This window comes from Dromiciops gliroides, chromosome 1, assembly GCF_019393635.1.
Source record: "Dromiciops gliroides isolate mDroGli1 chromosome 1, mDroGli1.pri, whole genome shotgun sequence".
NCBI classification, from domain to species: domain Eukaryota; kingdom Metazoa; phylum Chordata; class Mammalia; order Microbiotheria; family Microbiotheriidae; genus Dromiciops; species Dromiciops gliroides.
Window position 1 is genome coordinate 224,976,397 of NC_057861.1, and position 26,249 is coordinate 225,002,645.

Here is a 26,249-nt window from a genome sequence, read left to right on the forward strand (position 1 = left end):
GAGAAATAGACATTAAGAGCCATGTTCTTTCTAAACTTTTATTTTTGCCATTAAAACTAGGAACAGGGATTTAAGAATGTTTATTTTAAAAAGTAATATCTTAGTATTTTGTCTTTGATCATTTATGAACCTAAAATTTCAGATTTTGGGGTGTCAATTAACTTTTACCACACTGTACCTTCAATGCAAGGTACCATGAAAGGCACTTTGAAATGTATATTAAAACAAAACTATTCCTAACCTCTTGGGACTTAGGTTCTGAGAAAAGTGTGTGTGTGTGTGTGTGTGTGTGTGTGTGTGTGTGTGTGTGTGTGTGTGTAAATGTACACAGACAAGTTGATCTAAGGTAACTTAGAAGGAAAAGAATATTTTTCTTACAAACAGGATAGGGGAGGAATCAGGGAAGGATTCTTGAAAGGGGAAGCACCTGAGCTGACTCTTGAAACAAGTTAAGAGGAAAGATGGAATTGTGCAAGATTAGATTCCAGAGAAGGGAGATATTTCTTGGGTCAAAGGCCAGAGACAGGAGGTGTAATGATGAGTCTAGAGAATGGCTGAGAGCTGTTTGGTTAGAATATAGGGGAATAAAGGGGAGGAACCTGACATTTAAAGCTCTCTACTACATAGAAAGATAGGCTAGAAAAGACTGCGCAGGGCTTTAATGCCAGGCAAATAAGTTTACATTCTATTCTAGGTGCAATAGGGAAATAATTAACATTTTTGTACAGGTGAGCCAGACCTGTGTCTTAAGATTATTATGTTGACAGCTGTGTGGAGGATGTGTTGGAAAAGTGAGGGACTAGGATAATGAAGATGGATTGGAAGGCTCCTGAAATAGTTCAGATAAGAGGTGATGGGACTTGAACTAGGGAGGCAGCAGTATGGAGAGTAGGGGACAGAAGAGAGAAATGCTATGAAGATAGAACTGATAATATCTAGTAATTGGTTGGTTATGGTTGGGGCTAGGGTAAGGAAGAAGGAAGACAAAAAGTTAGCTTTGGGTTTGTGAACTTAGGAGGCTTAATGGACAGTGGTGCCCTCGAAAAGCAACAAAAAAGATTGGACAAGGGAGATATTTGGGGTGAAATAAAATGATTTGCTTTCCAGCATGCACTCTGGAATTTACTATGCCCCAAAAGCCTCTTCATCTAGACACTTATTCTAGCTCTAGAATTCATCACATAATCTGGAAGTACCCTCCTGTCCTTTGGCCTCTCCCTCTGATTGGCTGGCTCTTCCCAGAACTTTCACTTAAGGAAGGAGTCTAGGGCAGTCATATTTAAATTCCCTTTTAGGCTGTCCTCTGGCCCTTTGCTACTGTCACCTCAACCTCTTGTCCTTGCTTCTCTTAATGGCTTTCTTTTATGTAAGTCTCCCCCCTTTTAGAATGTGAGCTTTTTGAGAGAAGGGACTCTCTTTTTGTGTTTGTATTCCCATTGCTTAGCACAATGTAGGACACATAATTAGCACTTAATAAATGATTGTTGGTTTATTTTTGGACATGTTGAGTTTCAGATATTGATGAGATAGCCAAGTAGAGGTATTCCATAGAAAATGAGAAAATAATTCTTTAAGAATATAGCAGGATTAAAATGAAAGGCTTTTTGAAAGATAAGGGAGACATAGATTTAGTTCTAGAAAGTAAGAAAGGTATCAGTAAGTAAGGACAATCTAAAGATGTGAGGCAGGGCAGTGATAGAACAAGGCAATGGCTCCTTATAAGAGATGGGAACATCTCTTCTTCAGAGACAAGAGCAAAGGAGGGGAGAATGGGAGATAGTATTGAAAAGTACTGGTGCTTGGGGTGTGGGATAGAGGACAAGAAAAATTCATGATGGAAGGAATTGATCATCTCAGCAAAGTAGTAGGTGATGTTCTTTGTTGGGGAGTGGTAGATCAGGAAAGGATTGCCAAATGAAGGACAGTAGAGATTAGACAGGATAAGTCTGTAATGAACCTATCAATCAGCAAAATTTTGTGGCTTCCAGAAATGGTATTCATTTAGAAGTGGAGAATGCAATTAGAAGGGGTTAACTCAGGTTTGGGCTTCAGCAAAGTCCAGGCAATAATAGGACAATACCACAGGAAAGCAAGGGATAAAAGCATGGAAGATAGAGTTTAGTTGAACCAGTTAACTATAAGTTCAGGAAAGGGAAGAAAATGAAGAGTAGAGGTGATGAGAATAGAAGAACAGGATGGAGGAGAGGGGACTTAAGGTTGCCTTGAGGATGAAGAATAAGTTAGGAGGGCTAAAGCAGAGAAAGAGATGGAAAGCTAAGAAGTTATGATCATAAAGAGGAATTTTAAGTTCAGGAACATAGAGAGAGAATGCCTATGGTTAATGATGTGATCTAGGGCACAACCATCCCTGTAGGTGACTGAAGTAGATTAAAAATATAGGCCAGAGAAGCTGAAGAGGCTGAGAAACCTGGATACCATTTTGTTTGAATGGAAATGTTTGTATACTGAAGTTCTTGAGTATGAGAGGAAAGAAGGTAGAGGAGAAGATTATGAGATAGGTACTGAACTCCTGGAGGAAAGAGGGGAAATGATTTGGGGGCCATCAGGTGACTACAACAGTCATAAAACAGATGGAGTGATAGATTGAATCTTGAATGGGACATTGCTTAGAGTCAGGGGTGGGCAGAAGTTTCAGCAGTAACAATGAGCAATGAGGTGTCTGTTTATTCCTCCCATCCCAGTGTAGGAAGAGATAAGGAAAAGATGCACCTAATACTAGATATGGCATCTATGGGCATAGTGTCTTCCAGGGGGAGCTAGATGCATATGAATGTAAATAAGATGAAGATAGTATGAGACAAAGGAGTCTGTGATGAGAAAAAATGATTAAGTACAGAATGAAGGTTTCAGAGGGCACAGTGGAAGGGGAGACAGAGACAGAAAAGCAATAGGAAAAGGTGGATAGGGGTGATAGAATAAGGAAATGGTACCAATGAAAAGACATCTCCATCTCAACAGGAGTTGAACACAATGACGCACAAAAGATTGTTTCTTGGATATGACATTTTAGGAACATCTCTCAAGCATATCTATATACATACCTTAGATATTTGATCCTTGTCTTTAACAAACTTTAGTGACAATTGGTGGGAATAAATGAAGCACCAGGCTCTTAAATTCTTTCAGTAATCTTATCTGAGCTGTATATACTATGAGAACTTGAATGCCTCAGTCGATATCTCCTTTACAAATGTTTCAAAGCACCTTGATTCTGTTCTTGCATTATCACTTTAAAAGCAAAGTTCTAGACAGCATAGTCATCAAATTCATAGATCACCCAAAGCTGGGAAGGATGACTAATATACTGAATGACAGAATCGGTATCCAAAGAGATAATGAGCTGAAGCACAGAAGGAGTAAATGTAAAGTCTTACACATAGATTAGAAGAAATAAACTCCACAAGTACAGGGTGAAAGTGGCATGGTTAGACAACACGATCCCTTAAAAAGAGACCTGGTAGACTACACAATCAATGAGTCAGCATTTAGCAAGGTAGCAAAACAAAAAAGGAAAAAGAGAGAAAAATAATTAATAAGATCTTGTGCTGCATTACAGAAGACACAGGACTAAAGTCATTATCTTGCTATACCCTGCCTTGGTCAGACCACATCTAGAGTATTATGTTCAGTTCTGAGTGACATAGATTAAGAATTTTGAAAAGATCCAGAGGTGGGCAAAAGGGTAAAAAAAAACAAGCCCTCAAATCTCTGCCATAGGAGGATCTGCTAAAGGAACCAGGGATTTTTAGCATACAGAAGAGAAGACACAGGGACAAGTATTTGATGGGTTATCAAATAGGAGATTAGATTTGTTCCATTTGGAATGGAATGCTGTTCAGTCATATCCAACTATGATACCATTTGCGGTTTTCTGGGCAAAGATTCTAGAGTGGTTTGCCATTGCCTTCTCCAACTCACTTTATAGATGAGGAAATGGAGGCAAATAGGATTAAGTGACTTGTCCAGGGTCACAAAGCTAGTAAGTGTCTGAGGCCAGATTTGAACTCAGGAAGATGAGTCTTTCTGACTCCACGCCCAGTGTTCTGTCCATTGTGTCACCTAGCTGCCTTTGGGATGGAACAAGCATTTATTAAGTGTCTACTATGTGCCAGGTGTTATACAAATTCTTTATAAATATTACTTAATCTTCAAAATAACCCTATAAGCTAAATGCTATTATTGTCCTCATTTTACAGTTAAGGAAACTGAGGCAGACAGAAATTAAATGACTTGCAGGGTTATAGAGCTCAAAAGTGTCTAAGGCCAGGTTTGAATTCAGGTCTTCTTGACTCCAGACTCATTGATCTCTTTCCACCAAGTCACTTAGCTTCTTTTGTTTGGATTCAAAGGAAAAAACCCAAGAACAATGGTTAAAAATCAGGACAGTAATTTAGTGTTGGTGGAACTGTGAACTGATCTAACCATTTTGGAGAGCAATCTGGAATTATGCTCAAAGAATTACTATACTGGAGGCAGCTAGGTGGGGCAGTGGATAGAGCACCAGCCCTGGATTCAGGAGGACCTGAGTTCAAATCCAGTCTCAGACACTTGACTCTTACAAGCTGTGTGACCCTGGGCAAGTCACTTAACCCCAATTACCCTAAAAAAACAAAAACAAAAACAAACAAAAAAGAGTTATTATACCCTCTGACCCAGCAATACCACTACTATTTTCTTTTCTGTTTTTGTTATTACTAGGTTTATTTTCAAAGACAATTAGGGAAAAAGGAAAATAACTTATATGTTTTAAAATATTTATAGCAGTTCTCTTTGTGGTAGCAAAAAACTAGAAATTGCAGTTATTTCCATTAGTTGGGGAATGGCTGAACATGTTGTGCCGATTGTACTATACTATAAGAAATGAGGAGCTTATTAATAGTAGAAAATATGTATATAACCACACATGCATAACCTATATTTGATTGCCTACCACCTCAGGTAGGGGAAGGGGAAGAAGACAATGAACGATAACATTTGGAACTCAAAACTTTAAAGGAGGATTTGCTGAGGAAAAAACTTCAAAAAGAAAAATATGGATAGACATGCATGAAATAATGAAGAGTGAAATGAGCAGGACCAAGAGGATGCTGTGTATATAGTAACAGCAATACTGTTTTAAGAATGATTTTGAGGGGCAGCTAGGTGGCGCAGGACTCAGGAGGACCTGAGTTCAAATCTGACCTCAGACACTTAACACTTACTAGCTGTGTGACCCTGGGCAAGTCACTTAACCCCAATTGCCTCACTTAAAAAAAAAAGAATGATTTTGAGCAATGAAGTTATTTTGTTTGTTATACGTACCCAAATTAACTACAAAGAACTTAAGAAGGAAAACCCTATCTGTTTCCAGAGAAAGAACTGATAAACAGAAATATGTACAGAATGATTTTACACACACACACACACACACACACACACACACACACACACACACACACACACACACACATATATATATATATATATATATATATATATATATTTCTGTCTAATGGTAGCCATCTCTAGGGTGGGGGGGTGGAAAAGAAAAGGAAAAACTAAGAAAGTTATGTGATAACTTTATTATATATTTAAAAGGAATAGCAAGTTGTACATAACAGGTTACAGTTTCACATGTAATCACCTTTTTAAAAAATCTACTATGTTATAGAAATGCTTTTAAATTAAAAATAAAATAAATTAAAAAATTTAAAAAAATAGCTACAAATTGGGGCAGCTAGGTGGCGCAGTGGATAGAGCATCAGCCCTGGAGACTCAGGAGTACCTGAGTTCAAATCTGGCCTCAGACACTTAATACTTACTAGCTGTGTGACCGAGGGCAAGTCACTTAACCCCAATTGCCTCACTAAAAAAAAAAAAAAAAAAACAATGGCTACAAATTACAAAGTGAGAAATTTACTTTTGATTTCAGGAAAAACTTTCTGATAATCAGAACTGTTCATAAGTGAAAAGGGCTGCATCAGGTAGGAGGTTTTCTTACATTGGAGGTCTTCAAGGAGAAACTGGACCATGACTTTTCAGATAAGTTATAGTAGGGATTGCTTTTGGGTATGGATAAGACTACATGTCTGCTGAAACCTCTTCCAACTCTTATGATTCATTTTTTACTCATTCTTTGGCACTGAAAAAGTAATGGTATGATTTTTTTTCCCACAAAAATAGTTCTTCGAAGTGATTTAGTACTCATCTTATTTTTTTAAATGTTACGGCTGCTGTGATTGGGCATATGAGTTGGGCAAGAGTATTATTAACCCATTTGAGATTATAAAATTGACCCTATGTTCCTGAGAGATTTTCGTAGCTTTATATTTTTGGAGACTATATTTTTAGCAGCAACCCTAGAAAAGGATCAGTTCAGATAAATTTTTTTCTCCTAGCTCTTAATTTCCTCATCTCTAAAAGGAGGGAGCTGGGTTAAGTGATCTCTAAGGTTCCTTAAGAGGCTTTGATTCTAGCTTTATTCTTTTTTCTTTTTTTTTCTTTTTTTTTTTTTTTAGTGAGGCAATTGGGGTTAAGTGACTTGCCCAGGGTCACACAGCTAGTAAGTGTTAAGTGTCTGAGGCCGGATTTGAACTCAGGTACTCCTGACTCCAGAGCCAGTGCTCTATCTACTGTGCCACCTAGCTGCCCCATTTTTCATTCATTCATTCATTCATTCATTCATTCATTCATTCATTCATTTATTTATTTATTTATTGGGTGAGGCAATTGGGGTTAAGTGACTTGCCCAGGGTCACACAGCCAGTAAGTGTCAAGTGCCTGAGGTCGGATTTGAACTCAGGAACTCCTAAATCCAGGGCCGGTGCATTATCCACTGCACCACCTAGCTGCCCCCCCTAGCTTTATTCTTAAAACTAGCAAAAGGGAAAGCACAAACAGGGTTAGTTGAGGTCTTTACAGGTTTTAGTTCCCAGTCCACAGTCATGAATTATTCTTTTCTGTTTCTGTTCCACTGGGGGAATGAGTTTAAATTAACCTTCATCACCAAAAGGAGTGTTTATGGCAAAGTTTCTTGGTTTTCAAAACAAGATTTGTAAAAATCAATCAATAAGTATTTATTAAGCACATACTATGTACCACCACTGCCCTTAGCACTAGATATACAGATGCAAAAAATGAAACAATCCCTTTTTTTTTTTTTTGGTGAGGCAATTGGGGTTAAGTGACTTGGCCAGGGTCACACAGCTAGTAAGTGTCAAGTGTCTGAGGCTGGATTTGAACTCAGGTCCTCCTGAATCCAGGGCCAGTACTCTGTCCACTGTGCCACCTAGCTGCCCCAAAATGAAACAATTCTTAATCTCAAGGACCATACATTCTTAATGTAAAGACTTTCATTTATTAGTTGTTTCTACTAATCTGCAATCAAGGAACAATATATTAGACAATCCATTAATCTGAAGCATAATGATGGGTCAAATTATTTATTTTCTAAATGTTCTTCTCGGGTCTGCAAACTGTAAATGAGAAAAGAGGCTACATGTGTATATGAATGGCTGCAAAGAACCACAGTTACCCAGAATAACATGGTAAGTAACTAAAAAATGCAGGGGTTACTACTTTTCATGGCTTCCAATTACTGTTGTGTTCATTGAATATTGCCTAGCAAAGGCCTATGATTTACATATAAAAGCCTTTATTTACTCATAGGATAATGTCTTAATTGAAGAAGGCAATAAGATGTGTAGAGACAGGATTTCACTATATAGCTAATCTCTAGGATAGCATTATGACTAAAAGATACTTTCAGGGCAGCTAGGTGGTGCAGTGGATAAAGCACTGTCCCTGGATTCAGGAGGAACTGAGTTCAAATATGGCCTCAGACACTTGACACTTACTAGCTGCTTGACCCTGGGCAAGACACTTAACCCTCATTGTAGCTCAAAAAAAAAAAATACTTCGTAGCCATCTTGTTCATGAACCAGAAATCATGCAGTGAAGGTTTCAATCCATTCTCTCTAGAACTTTTGCCTTTTGTCCTAACTGGTACCTGCCTCCCTGTCCACTATTTTAGGTTCTCCTTTTCTCTGATCATCTTCTCAACAACCTCAGTAGTCCCTTTGACACTGCTTGCTCAACCTCCTGATCCTGGTAACTTTCTGGACCAAAGTGCCCCTCCCAGGTCACTATTTCTCTGTTTTGTCTCATTGTATTAAAATATCCTTGAGGGCAGAGATAGCTATGCTTTTGTATATTCATCTCTTTCTTTTTTTTTTTTTTTGCAGGGCAATGGGGGTCACACAGCTAGTAAGTGTCAAGTGTCTGAGGCTGGATTTGAACTCAGGTACTCCTGAATCCAGGACCATTGCTTTATCCACTGTGCCACCTAGTTGCCCCTATGCTTTTGTTTACCCAGGGTATAAAAGTATGCTTGGCAAGCAGTGAATGCTTGACAATTTTTTTCATTCATTCATTTTTTTCATGCTGATTTCATAATTCTTGTGAGGAAGGGCATTGGTATCTTTTTTTTTAATGCTTTCTTCCCAGTAACTTTGTGTGTGTGTGTGTGTGTGTGTGTGTGTCTGTGTTTTAAAAAGATGATACATGTCTATGTACACAAATACATCCACATTCCTTTCACAGAGTGGAGATTACAGCAATTCTGTTTCATTCAGGGAGTCCTTTGAGTTTACTGAATGAAAGGTGTTACAAAAGAACTGAGTTGCAATTCTATTGAGTATCAGACCATTAGAGCCAGCTTCTCAGAAAGGGAGTGAAGGTTTACCAGCCTGTACTTCCTATACTTTCCCTAGGCAGCTTTTTAAAAGGCAGGTACCACATTAGTGACTTTCCAATCTTTTTGTAGCAGCTGCTGTCTTAAGGATATATTGCAAACCCTTGTCAGAATCTCCACTCTTTCACACTTTATTTCTCTAAGAACCTCAGGATGAATGCCATTCATTCTTGGTGATTTACTACACTCAAGTTTCTCAAGTTGTTCCATAACAGCCTCCTTAGAGACTTCAATCTCTGTCAAGACTGAACTCTCATTTCCCATAAACAGGGACTTTGAAATAGGAGTTTCCCTATCATCTCCTACTCTAAAACCAGGTTAAGAAACCAAAATTTGTGGTAACTTCTTTATTCTTATTTGTCCTTTACTCTACTTAAGGCAGAGAAACCTATAACACTGTCACATATAAAAACTTTGAGAGATAAAATTTTGGGGTAATTAAATATTTTATTAATTATGCTGACAGATAATTAATAAAAGGTGTCAGTGGCACTCTTGCATGACAAAGACCTCTCATGGAATTTATTCAGTGCTCACATACCCTTGGAAGAGTGGATGTTCCTGAGGGTGGCAATCAACTTTGATTGGTTAACAATTAATAAGAAGAATGAATATTGTAATGAGAGGTGGAACTATTCCAATGAAGGGCTGTGAAGTGACTTTGATCACTCTTGCTCCCAGCCTGCCCTCAGCCTTGAGTAATCTAGATTAAAAAAATCTCCCCACCCAAGATTGTGTAGGACACAATGGACTTCCTCACTTTGTGGGGTCTGAACAAGATTGAGGAGAAAGTTAATCCAATCTCATTATCAGCAATGTCATTCAGATGCTGGCTTCATTTACCCCAGTAGAGAAAGAGGATACAGAAAGGGGAAAAACAAACCCCCAAATTATTTCTTTTAACATGCATGCATAACTTTATTTCTTGGACAGACCCAATCATTTAAAAAAGAGACGTTACTGTTTTCTTTTTAATTAATATATATTCCACTATATTGTAAAGTCTTTGAAGGTAGGGATTGTATTTATGTTGCTGTATGCCCACCATTGTGCTGTAGGAATAATTCACTTACAAGATTAGCTAAATGAATAAATAAATAAATTCTTACTCAGGTATGACAATGTTTGGAGACAGTATGGTATAAGTTACTTTTAAAATTGTTTTATTTATTTATTTTAACATTTATTCCTAAAATTTTGAATTCTAAATTCTTTCCCTTCCTTCAGCCCCTCCCTGACCCATTGAGAAAGCAAGTTATATGATATAGTAGGGCGTAAGCTTTATGAAGTCAGAAAATATGTAGCTTTTGTCTTTATATCCTCAGTGCCTTGAATATAGTAGATGCTCAATAAATACTTTGTGATTGAATGGATAAATCACTCCTAAATTCATGGTATATAATAAAATTATTTCAGTTGTTTCTGGATTCTAATTTTCTCCATACTTTTTGAACAACAGTTGGAATGACTGTCTAGGAATTAATTTTAAAAACACCAAAAGCCATACTTTTACAATCCAATCTTCCAATTCTGACTTATCCTCTTCAAATGAAATGTCCTTCCTTCCTTAACTTTGCCTAACACAATGATAGTCATCTCTTAAGGTCCAGCTTAAATATCATGCCTTGTTACATCTTTTTTCTCTAAACTCAAAAATTACTCAACAAATATTCCTTTGCACTCTTTTACTTGTGCCTAAATCTCATCTCTCTCTTCTACACTGTAAGATCCCTCCAGGTAGGTATATGTCTCATCTGTTGTATCTCTCACAGCACCCAGTATACTGCCTTAGACCTAGTGAGCACTTAATGAAAGGTTTTAATATTAATGAGTTTGTGAAAGGACCATCTCATCTTTATCTCGGGTTAATCTGGTCCTTTCTCCCTACTTTGACAAGGCATTTTCAGACATAGAATCACTGTTCTCACTGGTAAGAAAAGGAACTTGAAAAATTTTAAAATTCTTTTGAGTGCCTTTACAGTATAGATGTTTTTATTTTTATTTTATTTGTGATATATAATTATATTTTATACATATATAAAATATAGATATAATATACACAAAGACACATATAGGAGTAACCATCCAAAAAACCCCATTATAAACATCCACACCAATCCTATATAAATTATTTATGTGGATGTTTTTAATTGAGTTTTTTTGGAGGGTTACTATGTGTGTGCACATAATGTGACTTTAGGGTTTGGGTTTTTTAATTTGGTCACTTTAAAGTTAATTATCTTCAAAATCTTATGTTAAAATCTGGTTCCTCTTTCTAGTTTGAAAAGGCAAAGGTGATAACATTGTTTTCCTGGTTAAAGGTAATCAAAAACTTCTGTCCATTAAAAAAAAATTAGTTGTGAATTTTCTTTCCTCCATTGCACTAAAGAGAGATGTCTTCTGTAAGCTACTATTCTGTTTGATTCACATTTTTCCTGGGAGCAAGGGAGGCAATGAAGTTTTGGCTTAGAAGGATTATCCTGGAGGTAAAAGTAAGATTTGCCCTGGATAATCAAGCCTTGACAGACTGGTTTTGTCGGGAAGGATGTCTGTCTCAAATTTAATTTCGTGACATTGGTAGAATTGGTTGTGGCAGGAATGAGCTTAATGTTGATGTAAACTAAGCTAGCAGGTCTTGTGATGTGAAGTACCATCTGTGAAAGAAAATGTAACTGATTTTCCTTGGCATCTTCAAGGTCAAGGATATACACAAGTAAAAGTTCTATGTGCTAAGTACAGGAAGACTTAAAAATGTATACACTATTTTGAATTTGTAATGGAAAACGTGTTCTAAAAGCTCATAGTCCAAGGTCTGGGACACCAGCCATTGGGAGGATAGATCAAATGCTGGGAAGGGCTCAGTCCTGCAACAGGTTTAAGAATAATGGGGATGAGAGATAATGAAGTGTCTGAAAAATGGGCTATGGATTGGGATTTTGCGTTTTTTTGCTTCATCAATAGCTTCCCTATATCTAGTCTAACTTCTTCTAACTTTGTATATAATTTTACTTCTATTTATCTACTCTTGTTATTTTACTTTAAAAGAGGATATAGGCTCCTACCAATACCTTCAAATCTGTTTAAAACATGCCTTTTCTCATTTAATTTCTTTCTCTCTTAATTTCTCCAATGCTTTTCATGGGAAAAAATAGAATCAATATGGTATAGTGCGCAAAAGGCTTTAGGCTTAGAGTCAAAGGACTTGAGTTTAAATCTCCATTCTACTATTAACTACATGTGTGATCCTGGGCAAGTCACTTAAAACTGTTGGAACTCAGTTTCTTCTCCTGTAAAATAGGGGAGTTGGTCTAAGGTCCCTTCCAGCTCTAAATCTAAAGTCAAATATGAATTTTTCAATATTGCACTTTAAGATTAGGGATCATGTTTTATCTAAACTATTACCCCCAGGGCCTATCATAGTACTTAGAAAACAGTAGGTGTTTAATCATTGTTTGACATTGTTATTATGATAGACATGGTCTTGCTAGTTTAAGGAAAATTTATGGACCAAAAAGTTCACACAGAAATAAAATTCTCCATGAAGACAATTGGAAGAAATGGGAAAAAATATCTCCATCTTTACAAGCTCTTTCCACTCTACCTACAAACATGTTTAGGCATATAGAATTTAAAAAAATACAAAATCATCACAATTACAAAATAATTCTTCCCTTGACCTTGTTACCCATTCTCTATGGTCCTTGCTTTCATTGGCAACAGGTGGTGATAGGGAGCCAGGCAAGCTGAACTGTCAGTCATCCGCTAAGTCAGCAAATATACTGAGCATGCTTGTAAAAATTTGATTTCTCCTTTTTTTTTATGGTTTGGAGTTAGCACTCCATTTCCCTTCAGGGACATGATTTTCTCTTTCCAACTAATACACTATCTTTTAGGGGTATGGTTTGCTTTTCAAAGAAAGGCAAGAAGAAAATAGGTCACAGTCAAGGTTGTGGAAAGTGAAAGTTATAATGCCTGTAGTTTAATACATTTATATCTTGCTGTCCTTACCCAATTCAGCATTGAAAGGACTGAATCTCATATTTTTATGCCAGGTTTATCCATTTAATACTGCTTTCATACTTTTCCCAGTTTATGTTATAAATTAGCTCTAACACTCCAAATCAGTTTCTCTTGATCAAAACTTTTGTTTCCCTAGAATAAAGATTTTAAGTGGGTTCTACAGATATATTATAGAGGGTTCATGAAATTTGATGGGTAAAAAAATTAAATCTTTATTTTCACTAACTTCTAACTGAAATTTAGCATTTCCTTCAATTATTTAAAAACATTATTTGAGAAGGGTCTGAAATTGCTAAAGGAGTCTGAAATAAAGAAAAATGGTTAAGAACCCTTATTATGGAATAAGTAACAGCATATCTTTATCCTATCTTTGTATACTTTAAGCAAAATACACATCAGACTTATTATTTCTGCTGTCCAACAGGGTTTAAGATAACTGAAATCTATATTAAGAGTAACAGAAAGGGGGCATAAACTTGCAAACTGGAAAGGGAGAAGTGGCATTGTCACAGTGCTTGAGGCCACTGGATTCATTATTTCCCTGGTGAGGTTTTCAGTATCTCAGAACTATAGATCCCTAGTACTGCCACTTTTGTACTTTGCATGTAGCAGTAGCTCAGTTCAAACACTCTGACAGTCTCCCATGGCTTATTTCTTAGCAACTGACTGCTTCCATGCCTCAGTTGTCATGTTTCTTCTTCCTGTTTGCTTGCCTTCTGTCCTGAGCTCTTCCTGTCTACTATCCATACACCATTTAAAAAAATTAATTTTGTTTCAATTAAGAAGCATTTATGTTCTTCCCTTCTCAATTTTTGTTGTAATTGTTTAGTTGATTGGTCTTGTCTGACTCCTCAGGATCTTATTTGGAGTTTTCTTGGCAAAGACACTGGAGTTCCTTGCCATTTCCTTTTCAAGCTCATTTTAAAGGAGAGGAAACTGAGGCAAACCTGGTAAAATGACTTGTCTGGGGTCACACAGTTAGTAAGTATCTGAGGCTGAATTTGAACTCAGGTCCTTCTGACTCAAGGCTTGATACAGTATCTACTGTACCACTTAACTTCCCAACTTTATTCCTCTCTAAAAATAAACAAATGAATGAATGGAAAAATAAATAAATAAAATATGCATAGTCAAGCAAAATATATGTCCATATTTTTCATGTCTAAAAAAATGCTACAAATTCTTTTTTTTCTGGGTGTGTGTGTGTGTGTGTGTGTGAACTTGTCAGTCAAGGTTATTCTAAGAAGTGGCCAAGACCACTATTCTCTTTACATAAAAGGCATGTTATATTTCCATTCCTTCGTTTCTTTAAAGAGTAATATATTCTGGGGGCAGCTAGGTGTCGCAGTGGATAGAGCATCGGCCCTAGATTCAGGAGGACCTGAGTTCAAATCCAGTCTCAGATACTTGACACTTACTAGCTGTGTGACTCTGGGCAAGTCACTTAACCCCAATTGCCTCACAAAAAAGGAGTAGGTGGTAGCATTAGAGGTTATTGAGCAAAAGGGATATGTGGTAAGACCTTCTTGTACAAGAAGCTTGATAGAACTTTGTCCACCATGTAAAAGAAGGATTAGAGAGGAGCGAGATTGGAAACTGGGAGGCAAATTAAAAGGGTATAACAAGAGTCCAGGCAAGAGGAGAAAGGGTATTTGAGGACACCCAGGGATGCATGGGCCACATTTTGAGAACCACTGATTTGGAGGCAGGCATTAAAATTCAAATATCAAGCCTGTCCCTGAAACTACTGCTCCTACTATGAAATGCTGTTTAAATGGCACTGACCCAGAGACTGAGAATCTGTAGGTGCTCAAGCACTGTCTTTTAAAGCAAGCTTTATATAAGTAGGCTATTACAATAAATATCTGGTGTCCCTAAGCATAAATCTACAGAGGCTCATCCTTCTATTTTCCTGAAACCCAACTCACCTTGAATTAAGGCTGCCATTTGTAAGATCAAAATGCTATATAGATTATGATTTTTGGTGGATTTATTTTATTTTTTTTTTACAGTTTGATGCTAAATTAAAAAAAAATCAAATCAGTTTCTTAACTTAATGCTTGTAAAGCACTTTTAAAATTAAACCATGGGATCAGTGCTAGACATGACTTATTATTATAATTCAAAAAGCCATTACAATTTTTCTAATGGTCCAGGACCAATATGAGACATCCCATTCTGTATGTATGGGGTAAGCACTAAGGGATTTATACTGATATAAACCTGCCTGCTATTGGAAGAACCATTTAATTGTTTTAAAAGTCATTTTGGAGATTAAATGTGAAGCGAACAAAGAAATATTTATACTAAGGGCAAGGTACAGACCCAAATAACCTAACTATGCTGTGCTTCCCAAGTGTATATAGTGTGTTATAGATGAGGTAGGTAATTTATGGTTGGAATTATCACTTCCATAGTGAGTGGTGCATATATGTACCCAGTCCCATTTACCCCAAGGACACAATGTATGTGCTCTGCCACTCAGATAAATTGTAGTGGCAGGGGGTGAGGGAGGATTATAATGACTTGGTGCTATGTTCCTTTTCTGTCAGAGAAAAAGCTTTACTGAATGGTATGGTATCTTTGGAGAAGTTGTAAGAGAAATTAAAAAGGACAAGGTAATAAGCTATTCATTGGTTATTTCTAAAATAGTATAATGTGATAGTATTTATTATTATTACTATTAATAATGATATTAGGGGGAACAAAAAGTCTAGAACATAAGGTTTTGAGCCTGTAAATTGAATCCCTTAAATATAGTGTTTAAAACAGTCTTAAGTACCAGCAAATAAAACAAAACCCCAAACACTAATACCCTAATATTAAACATTTATAATGGTCTTATAATTTTAACTTGTAGTAATGTTATTATTATTACTATAGCACAAATGGGATAGCAATTGATAATATTTCACCTCCAACCAATTCTCCTTCTGTAAAATATTGATGACATATTTAAAGCAAATTGGAATCTTGGTGATCTAAGTAACATTTGCTCTCTGAGAGAGGAGTCAAAATTAATTTTAATTACAATTGATTTCTGTACCTAATGGCTTTTTCTTATTTTTCCCTTAAGGGTTATAGTCTTGCCAAAGATGGATGTAACAGTTTCATTTCCATTTGTTTTCAAATAGGAGGGTCCACTATAACTGTTGGCCAGGTATGTGCCTATCTCTCCTCTCAGGGTCACTCCTACTTTGCCCTTTAAAGAATATGAGTTAGAATTTACATAGAATTTTAACATCTGCAAAGAGCTTTGAATATTATCTCATTTGCTCTTCACAGTATCTCTAAGAAACAAAATTTTATTGTCCTCATTTTCCAAATGAGAAAAGTGAAGCCTACAGAGGTTAGGTGAATTGTCCAGGGCCACAAAAATGGTAAGTGCATGAAACAGGATTTCAATTTGGGTCATCCTGACTTAAAGTCCAGCACTCTATCTATTGCACCATACATATTGCTCCCCAGTCTTAGAAAATTGAATATATGGTTTACTCTTAGTGCTTAAGCTTGATGAATGTTATATGAATCCTTGATGTTGATCCCTGGTTACCAGCTACCCAGTTCTGGGTTCTTCTTCCTTGCTTTAATTGATCTTCTGAGACTTCTTGTCTGCTTGTATCTATAGTGCTTATCTGCCCTTCTTTGCCTCATCTGACCTTTCTAGATGCTATCTCTGACAGTTCTTCCAGAACATGTGGGTGTTTCTACATAGCCATTACTTCCCTCCCAACACTCCCCCCTCCCAAAGTATTGCATTTCTTGTTATTTCTGAAAGAAATGATAATGCACTGGATTGTATATCCAAGTTTTTTTCTTTGATTCTCTACTTATGGTAAGACAGTTAAATGTTATTAGTTTGCATTCTACTAACTAGGACATTAAACAACTGGATTTATCTTTGCCCTAGCTGCAGACACAAAGGGTTTTCAAAGCAAATGAATCATCTTTTTAAAAAGGATAGATTTGCAAAGGTAAATAAAAAAACTGTTCTCAAGCCTCCTCAAAACCAATTTCATATGCAAAATTTACTCCTAAAAAGAAAATACACTAATTATAAACAATTCCAATCTACTTTTTTTGGGTGAGGAAATTGGGGTTAAGTGACTTGCCCAGGGTCACACAGGTAATAAGTGTCAAGGGTGTGAGGCCGGATTTGAACTCAGGTCCTCCTGAATCTAGGGCTGGTACTCTATCCACTGTGCCACCTAGATGTCCCAATTCCCATGTAGTTTAAAAAGTGCCTATAAGAATCTCTGAGTTATAAAACTTCACTCCTTACTCCTTCTGCTCTAGTTAGTTCTTATGACTGTAGAATGTTCTATGACTAAGACTTCTCACTAAATCAAACTGACCTTCACACCAATGAGAAGCATTTTGATTTTAATATACTTCCTTCAGTGTATGAAAGAGTGTATGAAAGTACAATTTTGCCTAAGGATTTCAATGCCTTTTTGTCCATGAATGAGTCACTGTACCATAAAAATCATTTAAGATTTGCTATAGCTACTGTATCTGTGGAATTCAAAACACCATATACAGACCACTCATTGCAAAAGAAAGGAATACTATGTATGATTAGGCTTAGACACGCTACTCTAGGAAGGACACTGCTAAATCAATCACTCAACAAGTATCTATTAAGTGGCAGGTGCTGAAGTACACTTATACAAGTTTATACAAGGTTGTACAAGGTTAACCAGTATGTTAAGAGGACTGGAAAACATGCTTTACCCTATAGGACTGGCTGAAGGCACTAGAGTTGTGTAGATTCAAGAAGAGACCACACATAGAGAACACATAACAGTTTTCAAGTACAGTACCTGAAGGGTTGTCATGTAGGAAAAGGGATGGACATGTACAGCCTGTCTGGCTTTAGAGGCCAGGACTGAAAGTAGTGGGTGAAAACTAAAATTAGACATAATTAGGCTTGATACAAGAAAAGCTTCTTGAGAATGACAGTGAACCAAAAGTGGAAGGGGCCCCATGTATCTATCATCCATCCATCCATCCATCCATCCATCCATCCATCCATCCATCCATCCATCCATCCATCCATCCATCCATCCATCTGTCTGTCCAACATCCATTCATGCATCCATCCATCTATCTATCTATCTATTCAATTTGGGAATGGCTGAACAAGTTGTGGCATATCAATGTAATGGAAAACTGTTGTGCTATAAAAATGATGAACAGGCAGATTTCAGAAAAATCTGGAAAGACTTGTACAAACTAATGCAAAATGAAATGAGCAGAATCAGGAAAACATTGTATACAGTATCAGTGACATTGTTTGATGATGAACCATGAATGATTTAGCTCTTCTCAGCAACACAGTGATACAAGACAAGTACAAAGGAATCATGATAGAAAATGCTATCCACATTCAGATAAAGAACTAATGGACTCTGGATGCAAATTGAAACAAACTTTTTTTGCTTTATTTTCTATGTTTTTTTCTTTTTGATCTGTTTCTTCTTTCACAGCTGTGACTAATATGGAAAGATGCTTTACATAATTGTACATGTATAACCTATATCAAATTGTCTACCATGTTATGAAGAGGGGAGTGGGGTAGGAAACTTTGGAACTCAAAACTTGTAAAAATGAATGCTAAAAATTGTCTTGACATGTAATTGGGAAAAATATTATTAAAAAGTGGAATGGGTTGGAGGCCTTTGGAGGTAGTAGATTTCCTGCCACGCGATGATAAAAACAATTTAATTGGAAAAAAACTATGCTGATATCAGTGAGATGGTTTAAATGCATCAGCCACAGAAAGTTTAAAATTATAGTTGGTGCTATTACCTCACAAAGTCAAGGTTTCCTCTCCTCTCTACCCATGAGTCTAGAACTCAAAAGCCTGGGGTGCTAAGAGACACAGGAAATCTTCAAGCCAAGGTTGGCTGATGTCCGCAGAGGTGGGAAAGGGAATTCCTTTTCAGCTAAGGTTTAATTCACTTTAATTTCTGACACTGTGATTCTGTGGGTACTCATGAAAAGCATGTATTTTTTCTAGATACAGCTATAATTTTGATGTTTAAGCTGATGTAATAAAATAACTTCTAGGTCATCTAACTCTACAGTGTTAGGAGGCAGCTAGGTGGCACAATGAATAAAGCACTGGGCTGGGGGTCAGAAACACCTGAGTTCACATCTGCCCTTCTGGGTAATTCATTTATCCTCTGCCTCAGTTTCCTCAACTATAAAATGGGGATAATAACAGCATCTTCCTCTCAGGGTTGTTGTGAGGATTAAATTAGACATTTATAAAGCACTTTTCATAGTGCCTGGTACACAGGCACATTCATTGATGTTTCTTTCTTTCCTTCCAATGAATCCTCCCTCCTTGAAAAATCATAGTTAGATGGAGAGTGGCTGTGGTATAAGTAGAAGCATTGATCATTAGAGTTCAAAGGGACCTTAGAAATATCCTAGCCTTAATTCTTTTTGTTTGTGTCATAGACCCCTTTGGTAGTCTAATGGAGTTTATAATCTCCTCAGAATAATGTTGTTGTTGTTATTGTTTTTTGCGGGGCAATGAGGCTTAAGTGTCTTGCCCAGGGTCACACAGCTAGTAAGTGTCAAGTGTCTGAGGCTAGATTTGAACTCAGGTCCTCTCGAATCCAGGGCCAGTGCTTTATCTACTGTGCCACCTAGCTGTCCCATAATAAATGAATAAATTACATAGAATTATAAAGAAAACATTATATTTAAATATCTATCATCTATTTTTCTATCATCTATCTATATTGAAAGTTTCCAGACCCCAGGTTAAGAATGCTTGACTTAGCGCTTGATGCCCTCAATGACCAAAGAGAGTAAGTGATTTATTAAGTAAATTGATGATAGAGTTGAGACTTGATTCTAGGTTTCCTGACTTCCAATTCTTGGTTTACACTCATCATGTTGAGTAAGAGCAATGTAATTAGGGAGTTAGATATGTGGATATTTGTATTTTTTTGCATTATGGCTTATTATATTTTGTACTCAGCCATGGTGAGTATAAAATCCTGCTTCCCAGGGCTGGTGCAAACAACTATAGGAATTTATAGAGGGAACTTTTTAGTTCTCCCCCTTGAAAATCCCACTGTTAAAACCAAACCAAACAAACAAAAAGAAAATCCCACTGTCACTGATGTGTTGTTTTTACCTTTCTGTAGATTACTTCTCAATCTATGAAACCAAATTCGTGGTTCTTCTGACCTCTAGACTCACAATTCCAGTTGCCTTCATGACATGCCTACTTGAAGGTTCTTCTGACATCTCAAAATCAAACAGAACTTATTATTTTCCTTCCAACCTGCTCCTTTTCCTGACTCTACTGTGTCTGTCTCTGGCACCACCATTTACCCAGATTCCTGCCTTCATCAACTTGTGGTTATTTTTGGCTCCTTTCCCTCATCTGTCATGTCCAACAGTTACCAGGTCTTAGCATTCCCACCTTTGTGACATCTGTCACATCTGTCCCCTCCTCTCTATTCCCACTGCTGCTATTTTAATACAAGTCTTAGTACAGGTGATAACCTGCCTATATAATTGCAGTAGCATCCTCACAGGTCTTCCCATCTCTCCTCTCTTCAACCTATTCTTCATACTAAAATAATCTTACTTGTAACACAGGTCTATTGTTGTCATTTCTTTGTTCAGAAATCTTTATGTGCTCCCCAAAGTTCATGGTTTTTGTATTAAAGGCCCTTTGCAATTTAATGCCACCTTTAATTTCCAAACTTTTATATTATTTCCTTCCACAATCTCTTTGCTTCAGCTAAAATTGCCTAGTCTCTAATTTTCAAAGATGCCTTGAATCTTCACAACTCAGGGCCTTTGTTCATGCTATTCCTTCTGGCTAGGAAGGATTCCCTACCCCCTTTGCTTATTGAATTTCATTTTTTTCTATTTTTTTGGAGGGGGGGGGCCATGACGGTTAAGTGACTTGCCCAGGGTTACACAGCTAGTCAGTGTCAAGTGTCTGAGGTTGGATTTGAACTCAGGTCCTCCTGAATCCAGGGCTGGTGCTTTATCCACTGCACCACCTAGTGCCCCCCCCTTCCCCACCATCCTTGTTGAATTTCTACCTATGTTTTATATAGTCAGTCAAGTAGCATTTATTAAGTACCTACTAATTACCATGCACTATGCTAAGCACTGGAATGCAAAGGTAGGGGGGAAAAGCACTTTCTGCTCTGAAGGAGCTCATGGTCTAATGTCCAACCCAGATGACACACCTTTCCATGCCTCAGAGGATGACAGGTCACTATATCTATCCATCCCGTGTCATTTGAACTTGCTCCATTGCCATCCTCCTGCCATGCCACTTCTATCCTCCTTTTTTCTTCTCCCCCAACTCCTTCTGTCTCTTGCTCTGGGACTGATGATTACATCAGCACTGCCATTGCTTATGGAAATGTCTCCCTGACCATCCCTATTACTCCACTCTTCCCTGACCTCCACTCTTCTATATGGGTTGTCTCTGCCTTTTAGAAAATAATCTCTTTGAGGTAAAATTTTATCTCTATGTCTTTGTATCTATAGCACTTCTCTAAGTGACTAATTTATATTGAGCAGTTAATTATTTTTCCTTCCTTCCTTCCTTCCTTCCTTCCTTCCTTCCTTCCTTCCTTCCTTCCTTCCTTCCTTCCTTCCTTCCTTCCTTCCTTCCTTCCTTCCTTCCTTCCTTCCTTCCTTCCTTCCTTCCTTCCAGGAAGCCATCTGTGATCCTACTAGCTAGTATTGACTTTCTTTCTAAGACCTTACCTAGGAAGCAGCTAGGTAACACAGTGGTTGAAGCACCAACCCTGGTTTCAGGAGCACCTGAGTTCAAATTCAGCCTCAGACACTTGACACTTAGTAGATGTGTGACCCTGGGAAAGTCATTTAACCCTCATTGCCAACAAAAAAGAAAAGAAAAAGAGTTTATCTAGCATTTTGTTTTGTTCTTTTCTAATATATCTCAAATTTAATCTTACTTATTGGAGGTGTTTATATTGCTATCTTTACTTTTTATTGGAATATAAGGAAAAGGGAATGACAAATCATTCCAGTATCTGCCCCAAATAGCCCGGATGGGATCACAGAGAGTTGGATACAACTGAAATGATTCAACAACAAAAAGCTCTGTGGAAGCAGGGGCATTGTTTTGTAATAACTATTCTCTGTGTCTCATAACATGATTCTCTGCACACAGCAGGCACTTAAAATGCTTGCTCTATTGTGGTATACTCATATAGCAGCTACTCTGAAATCTTCATACGCAATGGTAAAGTGATTTTCCATTCTCATGACTGATTTTCACAAGAGTAAAGGCTGTGAAAAAGGGCCTTAAGACAGAGCCTTAGCTGCCCCTCCTTCTTGAGCCTTCCCTTTATCATGCTGGTCCTCACTGATCTCTTTTTTCTCAGAACTTCAATAGAACTTTGGATCAATAGGGCACAAGTTGCACTTAGAAACAGGAAAAAGGAAATGGGAATAAGCATTCATATAGTATTTACTATGTGCCAGGCATTGTGCTAAGCATTATAAAAACAAATATTAGCTCATTTCATCCTCACAATAATCCATGAGTTAGGTGCTGTTATTCTCCCCACTTCACTGATGAGGAAACTGAGGTTGACACAGGTTGTGACTTGCCCAGTGTCTAAGGTGAGATTTGAACTCAGGAATTCTTGACTATATCTCCAGAGCTCTATCTGCTGTACAGTTTAGCTCTCAATAGAGGACACTGTCTGGTTTTGGCCACTTTTTTCATGACTACTAGCTTTTTCTCCTTAACTTTACTGTGAGCAAGAGCCACATGTTTTAAGTTCTTTGTATCTCTTCACAAAGCCAAGCAGAGCACTGGACACATAGCAAGTATTGAATAAATACTTGTTCTTGGATAAAATAATTGATCCCAAGGTCATGGTCTTGGCAGCATCCTGAAAACCTGGCTAATTTCCCTCATGCTCCTGTGCATGTACTCCCATGCACATCTGTGCACACACATACACACATTTGTCATTCTCTCAGTGGTGGCCAAAAGATACCTATTACAGTGGGATGCCAGGGAGTCTTTTGTTTATTTTGCTCACTGGGAAGTTGTGCAGATAAAATTAATTCATCTTTGGAGAGGAGTAAGTTTTAGCATTCTTAATAGGACACACATGCCTTGTTAAATGTAAGGTTTTGGGGGGTTTCTTGGTGTTTTTTTCTGACTGAATGAAAGTGCTATTTGGAAACTGGTTGGGAAAATTTGTTCCTAGAAGTATCAAGTGAGGACATTTCACTGATACATCAAAACTTGGGATCTAATGTTGCATGGTGATACTTCCCGCCCCCCCCCAAATTGGCGAAAAGTTAGCAGCCCATCTAGAATCATGTGGGGTAAAGGGTGGGTCATAATTATTTTCATAATTATTCATTATGAAACCCTGCTATTTGCCAGTCATTGCTGTAGGCTTTGTGGAGTTGTTCATTATTTGTTTCTAAAAGGACCAGTGACATCATGGGGTAATGTCTTAACTTCTGCATTAATTGAAATTAAGTGAGGCAGAGTTGCACAAAGTTGTTAGCCTTACTCTCTCTTCCAGAGTCACTGAAGTCTATCAGCAGGACAAAAGTCAAGATGACTGGTGATGTCCAGGATGAAGTAGATGACATCGTTAATATCTGATCAAGCTCTAAGCACTCCATAACTCCTGCTTCAGCCACCTTCAGGGCTGTTGGAACAAATTGTTCTCCTCTACCTGGTCTGCTGGGGGTAGTCTTCACATGCCTGGGATAGACACCTCTCCTCTAAATTAATGGTGGGTTTGAGGCCTGTTGGTTAACCTTAATCTGGTTTACTTAGCCTATCTGCCAAGACACTGGGTTAGCCACTGTGCATGCTACAGCTTCTTAGAGTGACAGGTGAGAGTTGGGTGAAAGGTGGATACCAAAGATGGATGAGCAGACCTGAAAAGGGCTCAGCAGCCCTCACATCAGAGGCATTAGCCCCCCCTGAACACCTGATATTTTTGGTCAGCTCTCAACAATTCAACACTCAAATCACACTATGTTGACACTTGTTTCTCATATTTAATGAAAGGCCAGCCTTAATAACAATACTTAAGGACACAAGCCATTTATCTAATTCTTTAAATCGCTGTGTTGGGCACTCTTAGAAATTTTAGGGGAAAAGACTTTGAATAAATCTCAGCTCCTTTGTCCCCAAGACTCCTCAAGTCTTGAATGGGTTCTATTGTACCTTAGCCACAGAGGGAATCTAGGTTTGCCTCATAACAGCAGTACAGGAACTTCAACAGGTTTCTAGGATATTTGGAAGGGCTTATAAAGGTCTGTGAAGGCTAAAGAATGCCTGGGACAGATGGGATCTTAAGGCTCCTCCATCCCTCTCTCCCTCACATAAGATCTACTACCCAAAGAAACTTTTCAAACCATCATGTCAAGATCTCCACAAATACAGTATTAAATAAATGTATTCAACTCGAACTAAAAACCCAGCAAAGGAACTATTCAACTGTAAGGCCTTACTATTGTAGTCTACCAAACAATTCTCTTAGTAGAGTTAGTTATTTAGCAACAGAGAAAACAGTAGATTGAGACACTTCACATTTAAAAATTGTCATTATTCTTATAATATAAACTATGAGACCCACACTTTCCTACTTAGTAAATTATCACAAGTAAATAAAATTTATCTGTACTGCCATATTCAATAAGCATAATATCCATCTCTCTGAATTTTAGTTTGCTCTTATTTTGCACAGAATAAAGCAAAATCATGGGATGTTAGTGCTTGGGGGATTTCAGAGGGTCATGCAGTAGAGCCATAAATAGTTAGATTTTCCCACTACCTGAACTTAGCCTTGAGTCCTGATTTGGTGCCTTTAGAGCAAGGCTGCATTAGTTCTGCTAGATCACTAATAGGGCATTACTTTTGAGTTATTTATGGAATATGGCTATTACTAGAAATAAAGAATAGATACTATAATAGGACCTTGAAAGAATAATACTTAAGCCATCCTTTTATTCATTTATTCAACAGCCATTTATCGAGTGTCTAAACTGTGCAAGGTTCCTAGGGATTCATAGGAACACAAAGTTGAATAATATAATTCCTGCTCCAGCAGGAAAATACAACCTGTATATAAATACAGTACACTAAACATACCCATACAACATTAAGGCTGTAAAACAAAGGACAATTGCTAATTTACATTGCTTTGAGGGTTGTTTCCTACCCAGAGTTGCTCAAACCAAAGAAATATCATGTCCGAACAAAATAAAAAAACAAAATAGAGGGTGACTAAATGCAGGAGAGAAGTACCCATGGAGTTTTCTGCAGTTTAGAACCAGGAAAAACCCACGGTTGGAGGCATGTGGGAATACTTCTGAGAAGATGGGATGTTTTAGCTTGAAGAAGGGAAAAATTTCAACAGAGAATAAGGGAGAGGAGGTGTTGTAGGGGAAGGGCATTCCAGGAGTAGGGACGAGTTTTAATTAGATAAAGCATAGGGTATGAGAAAGAAAGGTAGGTGGGAACCATATCTCAGAGAGCCCCAAATGACAGGCTAAGGAGTTTGGACTGTTATTTCACAGACAATAAGGAACCTTTTAAGGTTTCTGAACAGGGTAGTAAGAGGATCAGAACTGTGATTGAGGAATATTAATTTGTTTAGTGGTGTGGAGATGAATCTATTCTGATGGATGAGAAGAGTAGAAATTGAAGGCTTGGTGTCTGATCAGGAATTACAGAGAAGCAAGGGCTTGAACTAGAATACTGCAAGGAGTAATGAAAGGAAGAAAAAGAGAAGAAACTATTCTAGAGGTAGACTCCAAAGAATCTGGACATTTATTGGAAAAGGCAGGAGGACAGTGAGAGAAGACTACAGGTCTGAGGGTTTAAGCCTGGGAGCTTAGAATGGTGAATAGTGATGCCATCAAGCAAAACCTGAAAGTACAAAAGAACAGCAGGTTTGGGGGAAAGAGGATGTTTTGACCATGTAAAGTCTGAAGCATCAGTAGGACATCCTGGGAGAGACATACAGCAGGAAGCTGGAAATGCGAGTTTGCATCTCAGGAGGGAGGAGGGAGGAGGGCCAAGGGAAGGAGCATAGAAACTGATTTGGGAGGAGCAATCAGTCAGCATCTGAGTTCATCTCAGCAATCCTATTAAGAATAAATGAGGTTGGGCTGGTTTTAAAAACACTGTGACTAACCTTCAGTTCCATTTTATAGGACTTAGGGATTTCTCAGATAAAATCTTAGCACCTTGATATTATGTAGTGATATATAATGGGAAATGATTTTACTTTTGTGTTTCAATTTCCTGTCTTGCTGGCCCATCTCAAATGAACGTCAAAGGAATTAATGACAATGTTTGCACAATAGTCCAGGCTTCTTCCATAAAGGCATGCCAAAGTCATGATTTTTATTTATTTATTATATATAGCAGGTAGGAGACATTAGGGCTATTATTTTTATTACTCCTAAA

The 26,249-nt window shown here is 37.6% G+C and overlaps 1 protein-coding gene across 10 annotated transcripts in view; it reads right to left on the reverse strand.

Annotated features, from left to right (window-relative positions):
- Positions 1–26,249, reverse strand: part of PTPRM (protein tyrosine phosphatase receptor type M) — a 1,039,589-nt gene that overhangs the window by 132,091 nt on the left and 881,249 nt on the right. The window lies entirely within an intron of this gene.